The sequence below is a fragment of the Polypterus senegalus genome, chromosome 3, assembly GCF_016835505.1.
Source record: "Polypterus senegalus isolate Bchr_013 chromosome 3, ASM1683550v1, whole genome shotgun sequence".
Taxonomy (NCBI): Eukaryota; Metazoa; Chordata; class Cladistia; order Polypteriformes; family Polypteridae; genus Polypterus; species Polypterus senegalus.
In genome coordinates, this window is record NC_053156.1 from 288,358,780 (window position 1) to 288,366,304 (window position 7,525).

The following is a 7,525-nucleotide window of genomic DNA, read 5'->3' on the forward strand; positions in this document are numbered from 1 at the left end:
TAAGGAATGAAATCAGGAAATGGAAGGCCACAGGCACAGTTGCTGTTAAACCCAGCAGGTCTGGCAGGCCAAGAAAAATACAGGAGCGGCATATGACAGGATTGTGAGAATGGTTACAGACAACCCACAGATCACCTCCAAAGACCTGCAAGAACATCTCGCTGCAGATGGTGTATCTGTACATCGTTCTACAATTCAGCGCAATTTGCACAAAGAACATCTGTATGGCAGGGTGATGAGAAAGGAGCCCTTTCTGCACCCACGCCAGAACAGAGATGCTTGTTGCATGCAAATGCCCATTTAGACAAGCCAGATTCATTATGGAACAAAGTGCTTTGGACTGATGAGACAAAAATTGAGTTATTTGGTCATAACAAAAAGCGCTTTGCATGGCGGAAGAAGAACACTGAATTCCAAGAAAAACACCTGCTACCTACTGTCAAATTTGGTGGAGGATCTATCATGCTGTGGGGCTGTGTGGCTAGTTCAGGGACTGGGGCCCTTGTTAAAGTCGAGGGTCAGATGAATTCAACCCAATATCAACAAATTCTTCAGTATAATGTCAAGCATCAGTCACAAAGTTGAAGTAATGCAGGGGTTGGATATTCCAACAAGACAATGACCCAAAACACAGTTTGAAATCTACAAAGGCATTCATGCAGAGGGAGAAGTACAATGTTCTGGAATGACCGTCACAGTCCCCTGACTTGAATATCATCGAAAATCTATGGGATGATTTGAAAATAGGCTGTCCATGCTTGGCAGCCATCAAATTGAACTGAACTGGAGAGATTTTGTATGAAGAATGGTCAGAAATACCTCAACCCAGAATCCAGACACTCTTCAAAGGCTATAGGAGGCGTCTAAAAGCTGTTAGATTTGCAAAAGGAGGCTCAACTAAGTATTGATGTTATATCTCTGATGGGTGCCGAACTTTATGCACCTGTCTAATTTTGTTATGATACATATTACATATTTTCTGTTAATCCAATAAACTTAATGTCACTGCTGAAATACTACTGTTTCCGTATGGCGTGTCATATATTAAAAGGAAGCTGCTACTTTGAAAGCTCAGCTAATGATAAACAAAAATCCAAAGAATTAAGAGGGGTTTCCAAACTTTTTCATGTGTCTGTAAATGTTATTTACAGTGTAAATAAAATTAAATCACCACCTTGGACATTTTCACATTTTATTGTTATATAGCATTGAATTACAGTGGATTTAATTTTTTCATTTTGACATTGACCTGTAGAAAAAGTCTCTAATTTTGTATTCTATATTTCAGGTTGACTTGTGCATTGCCCCATTTTGTTATGCTTACATTGGCACAAAATTCTTGTTAACACAGCAGACCTAGCAGGGATTCAGAAAGTCAGCCACAGTACCCCACCGACATTCCACAATAAACATTAAAATTAATGGCTGAACTACAGCCCTACTGACATTTTGGTTAGGTCTGCACTTCATCATAACTAAGGTAACCGTGTAAAACTATCAAGGATGAGCTGACAAGTCTGCAGAGACTACTATAGAAAAAAGATGCCCAGAAGGACATCCATCATATGAAATTTCCCTAACACATCTAAAGGCTGCCATTTTTAAATCAGTGGCAACAAGATGTCAAACACATGTCACATGTATGGCAAGCCAAATTATCATTCAGAGATATCTTTAAAACATTTAAAGATATCTTGAACACATTTAAAGATATCTCTAAATCTTTAAAGATATCTCTAAATATTTCCAGATATCTTTAAATCATTTGAGATATCTCTTAATCATTTGAAGATATCTATAAATGACTTCAAGATATCTTTAAATGATTTGCAGATATCTTTAAATGATTTGCAGATATCTTTAAATGAATTACAGATATCTTTAAATAACTTCATCTTTATTTAAAGATATCTTTAAATCAATTAAAGATATCTTTAAATACGCAAGTTCTCATTTAATATGGCAAGCCGAATTAACATTTAGAGATATCTCAAAATGGATTTTAAGATATCTGGAAATGCATTTTAGATATCTCAAATTGACTTACAGATATCTAAAAATGCATCTATTTTAAGATATCTAAAAAGCATTTTATGATATCTTAAATAGATTTCAAGATATCTTGAAATGATATGCTGTACATTTTGAAATATCTGAAATGCATTTTAAGATATCTTTAATGCAATTCGAGATATCTTGAAATACGTTCCTGTGCATTTTGATTTAGATATCTCAAAATCACTTCCTGTAACATTTCCTATTCTTTCAATGGGACTTCCTGTCTATTTCGAGATATCTCAAAATGAATTTGAGATATCTTGAAATACACAGGAAGTTATTTTAAGATATCTTGAAATGTATTTGAGATATCTTGAATTGTGCAGGAAGTCATTTTAAGATATCTGAAAATGCATTTCAGATATCTCAAAATGAATTTGGGATATCTTAAAATGAGAAGGAAGTTATTTTGAGATATCTCAAAATATAATTTAGATATCTTAAAAAGCATTCAAGATATCTTGAAATTCGTTTTTTTTTCAGATATCTGAAATACATTTTTAGATATCTAAAATTAATTTCATGATATCTTAAAATGGATCTCTGCTCCATTTCAGATATCTAACAATGTATTTCAAGATATCTCAAATTGTATTTCAAGATATCTAAAATGCATTTTAAGATATCTTTAAAAGGACACTCAATTATTTCAAGATATCTCAATAGCATTTTCAGATATCTACAATACAATTTATGATATCTCAAATACATTTCCAGATATCTTAAAACAGCTTCCTGTCCATTTTCAGATATCTCAAATACATTTCAAGATATCTTATAATAAACAAGTAGTCCCATTGAAATAATAGGCAATTTTACAGGAAATGATTTTGAGATATCTTGAAATGCATTTAAGATATCTTAAAATGCATGAAAGGTCAATTTAAGATATCTGAAAATTCATTTGAGATATCTTGAAATGCAGACACAATTATTTTGAGATATCTGAAACTGTATTTGAGATATCTTGAAATACATTTGAGATATCTCAAAATGTATTGCAGATATCTTAAAATGTAAAGGAAATTATTTTAAGATATCTCAAAGCGAGTTTCAGATATCTTAAAAAGTAAATTACATTTCAAGATATCAAAAATTCATTTTGAGATATCTCTAAATGTTAATTTGGCTTGCCATACATTTAAAGATATCAGTAACAACCTTGACTAAAATATTCTAAGCCTAGGTGACATTTGGAGATATCTGTAATTGATTTGAAGATATCTGTAAATCATTTAAAGATATCTTTAATTGCTTTTCATAAAGATATCTTTAAAGGATTTAAAGATATCTTAATTGCATTTAAAGATATCTTTAAAAGATTTAGAGATATCTTTAAATGTTTTTAAGATATCTTTAAATGATTTAAAGATATCTCTGAATGATAATTTGGCTTGCCATACACATGCGCATCAACAGCCATAGGAACCACAAACAAAGCAGAATCAAAATGGACATGCCCATTAGAAATCCAAAATGGCATTGCATAGCACACAAACGTAATAATTTAAAGAAATAAAACTACACATAAAAGAAATTTGAAAGTTGAGATAACCATGACAGTGCTTGTGTAAAGGAAAGCTCAAGCCTTAAAATTCTGATGTCTTTTTGATAGCCACTGATGCTGGTCTCTCCTTCTGGCTTTACTGGAGTTGTGTCCAGTAACTTTAAATGTGTGGCCTTCCAATAGGCTTTTTTGACGAAGCTCCAAGAGGTGGTGGCCACCCTGACATCACTGCTTCTGGCCCCTCCTACTGGCTTTATATTCATTTAGAATAGAGAGGTTCAACAGGAGAACATTAAGCGTGATTTTGGAGTTTTGTGCGAGTTTTGCATTTCTTGTTATTTTCTTTCTGCCTTCTGGATGTTTGCCTTCTGTTTTCAGGTTACTGTTACTGGATCACATATTGGGACCATGTGTGCTGTTAATTGCCTTTTCTAGGTAAACCATTTTCCCTTTTTGCTATTTTGACCCTTTTTGCTTTGTTTCTTATTTTTGCTAATGAATGTTTATTTTTAAAGATTCTTGTGAAACTTGTCTCTACACACGCAAGAGTTGAAGGGTTTTTATTTCATTTGTGAAACATTTTGATATACTGTTGGATGTTCCTTACATTTTTTGAATTTTTAAACTCCTCATTTCTGGGGCCTTCCTTGTATTAAGCCAGCAATTAGTATTAGGGGTCTGGCTGAGTTTAGGTGAGCCAATTCTGGGCTGGCCAGTGAAGATCCTGAATGACTTTATGGGTTTTTAGAGGGTTTAAGCACCACAAATATATAGGTCAGGCGCACGTCAACAGCCATAGCGACCTTAAACAGAGTAGATCCAAAATGGCAATGCCTATAGAAATCCAAAATGGTATTGCATAAGACAAAAAAGAAATAAAACAACACATAAAAGAAATATGAAGTAAACAGAAAGATATAGAGATAATGATGACAGTACTTGTCTGAATGGAACCATTAAACTTAATAATTTGGTGGTGGTATTTCATTGGTTAAATTTGAGGAAATCTGTCATTAGCTAATTTATGCATCAAAACATGTGACATTACTTGTATGCAGTAAGATCACACAGTGAGTCAACCGTTAATGGAGTCAGTTCCTCATCCTATCTCATCAGAGATACTCATAAATCAAGAAGAGAAGCCATGGTTTTCAATGCACTCTGTGGCTGAGAAAATGATACAGAAGGCAAAGTTGTACTCTGAAGTTGCAGCAGCAAATAAAAATAATCCTGATACAGCATTTATAGTAGCATCCTCAGAAAATGGATCTTATCCTGGGGCATCTGTTTATTTTTATGAACAAGGAATAAAGAAGAATGAAAATCTTCAACTTCCTTCCATTCCTGGCGTACCAGGTGTCTGCAAGGTGACTCATGACAGTGTGACTCTGAAGATGTCCCACCCAGAGGCTGGCTGTGAGAGTGTCGTTCACTACAGAATAGAGTATACCATTAGAGGACAAGATGAATGGAGGTCTATGGACACGTCAGAGAAAGAAGACGACTTTATGGTCCAAGGCTTGAGTCCTAACTCAGTTTATGTCTTCCGAAGCAGAGCAGTTTGCATCTTTGGTACTACTAGTCCCAGTAATGAAACTGGAAAAGTGCAAACACTCCCCACAAGCCCACCTAGCCAGCTTTCGACTATTACCATTGACTCCAATGAAATAGCAGCAAGATGGGAGAAGCCGAATGTCATAGGAAGTGAAGTCAACATCCAAAACTACATGATTCAATACAAAAAACAAAGAGACCTCAACAATGATCAGACCAAGTGGACTGAAGTGGCTGTGAACTCTACCGAGGGTGTAATCCGAGGGCTCAATCCTCAAACAGAGTATGTTATCAGAGTGCTGGCCGATTGTCGAGATAAAGGCAGAAGTGCCCCTAGCAGTGAATTAGTGGTGTCCACACTTCAGGAGTGTAAAAACATTTCAGAGAAGATTCGAAGACAGAGTAAATTAGTGAGCAAAGGACCTCCAGATATTTACACAATTCCTTTGAAAGAATCTTTTGTTGATAAGGATGGAAACTGTAAGAAATGCAAATTTGGGAAGGGCCACACAAAGAGCCAGAAAACAATAATGGTTCTTGGAGCAACAGGAGCCGGGAAGACCACCTTAATCAATGGAATGATCAACTACATCTTGGGAGTTAAATGGGAAGATAGATATCGATTCAAATTAATCGATGAAGGTTCATCCAAATAACAAGCAGAGAGTCAGACCTCCACAATCACAGCCTATGAAATCAACTATCAAGATGGATTCAGCATTCCATACTCCATTACAATCATAGACACACCTGGATTTGGAGACACACGAGGAATCAAGAGAGACCAAATGATTACTGAACATATCCGGGAGTTTTTTTCCTCTTCAGATGGCATAGATGCGATTGACGCAGTGTGCTTTGTAACCCAAGCATCACTGACGCATGCACAGAAGTACGTGTTTGATGCAATTCTCTCCATATTTGGTAAAGACATTGCAGAGAACATACAGCTACTTGTCACATTTGCTGATGGACAAAAGCCACCTGTCCTAGAAGCGATCAGTGTTTCTGGTGTGCCCTGTCCTAAAGGAAAAAATGGAATTCCTATTCATTTCATGTTTAACAATTCAGCCTTGTTTGCAGATAATTCACTATCTAAAAACGCAAGTAGTGACAAAGATGAAGAGAGTGAAGATGATGATAACTTTGACAAAATGTTCTGGAAGATGGGGACAAAGAGCCTAAAACAGTTTTTTGATTCTGTAATCAAGCTGGAAACTAAAAGTTTGCGCCTAACAAAAGAAGTTCTTAAAGAGCGCAAGCAACTGGAGGCCGCAGTTCGAGGGTTACAACCTCAAATCCAGATTGGGCTTTCAAAAATGGATCAAATTCAAAAACTTAGGCAGGTCCTGGAGAAACATGAAGCTGAGATCAGCACAAACAAGAATTATGAAATTGAATTTGATATAAATAAACCTGTTCAGATTCAAATTACAACACCTGGTGAATTTATTACCAACTGTGCCAATTGCCATTTCACCTGTCATCACCCATGTAGCATTGCAGATGACAGAGAAAAGCATGGTTGTGCTGCAATGAATTCAGACGGATTATGTAATGTTTGTCCTGGAAAATGTGTCTGGGATGTTCACTTTACTCAAAAGTACAGGTGGACTTATGTAAAAACAAAAGAAAAAAGAACAGCCTATGACGTGAAGCAAAAGTATGAGAAAGCTTATGGAGAAAAACTAAACACCCAGCAGATTATGCAGAAGCAAACAGAAGAAATTGAGCAGTTAAAAAGCCAAGTGCTACAGCTCATGGAGCAAACGTCATTGTGCCTTGCTCGCCTGAAAGAAATAGCACTGAAGCCCAACCCTCTGTCCACCCCAGAATACATTGATTTACTCATCAAAGGCGAGGAAGAAGAAGCCAAACCAGGCTTCCTGGATCGCATTAATGCACTGAAAAGCATGAAGCAACAAGCACTGATAATCGCTAAGGTTGAAAAGAGTGAGGAGCTAATCCCAGATAATAAAAAAAATAAATTGTGGAATGAAAAATTCAGAATGCGCAGTTTTACCTCCTTTAAGAATTGGCTTACTGGTTAAAGAAAAATAAATTGACTATTCTGAAGTAGCATATATGGTAATAGCACCATCAAGCGTTTACCACTAAACATTTAACATATAATCTGATCTACTTATCCAAACTAACACACAATGTTTATATGCTGTATAAATTTTCTCTCACTTATATTTTCCTTCATGAGGGCATATATTTGTTGTTTTGCTAGCCTCTTTCACCTTTATTCAGCCATGTTTCCAATGCTGGAGTTATTTGCCATTTAGTTCTGCCACTTCACAGTGTCTCTAGCAGGCTTTAAGCAAGTTATCATAATAGTATAGAAGAACGAATATTAAAACTTTTATGGTTGGTAGTTTAGGGGTCTGGTTTGTTGTATTT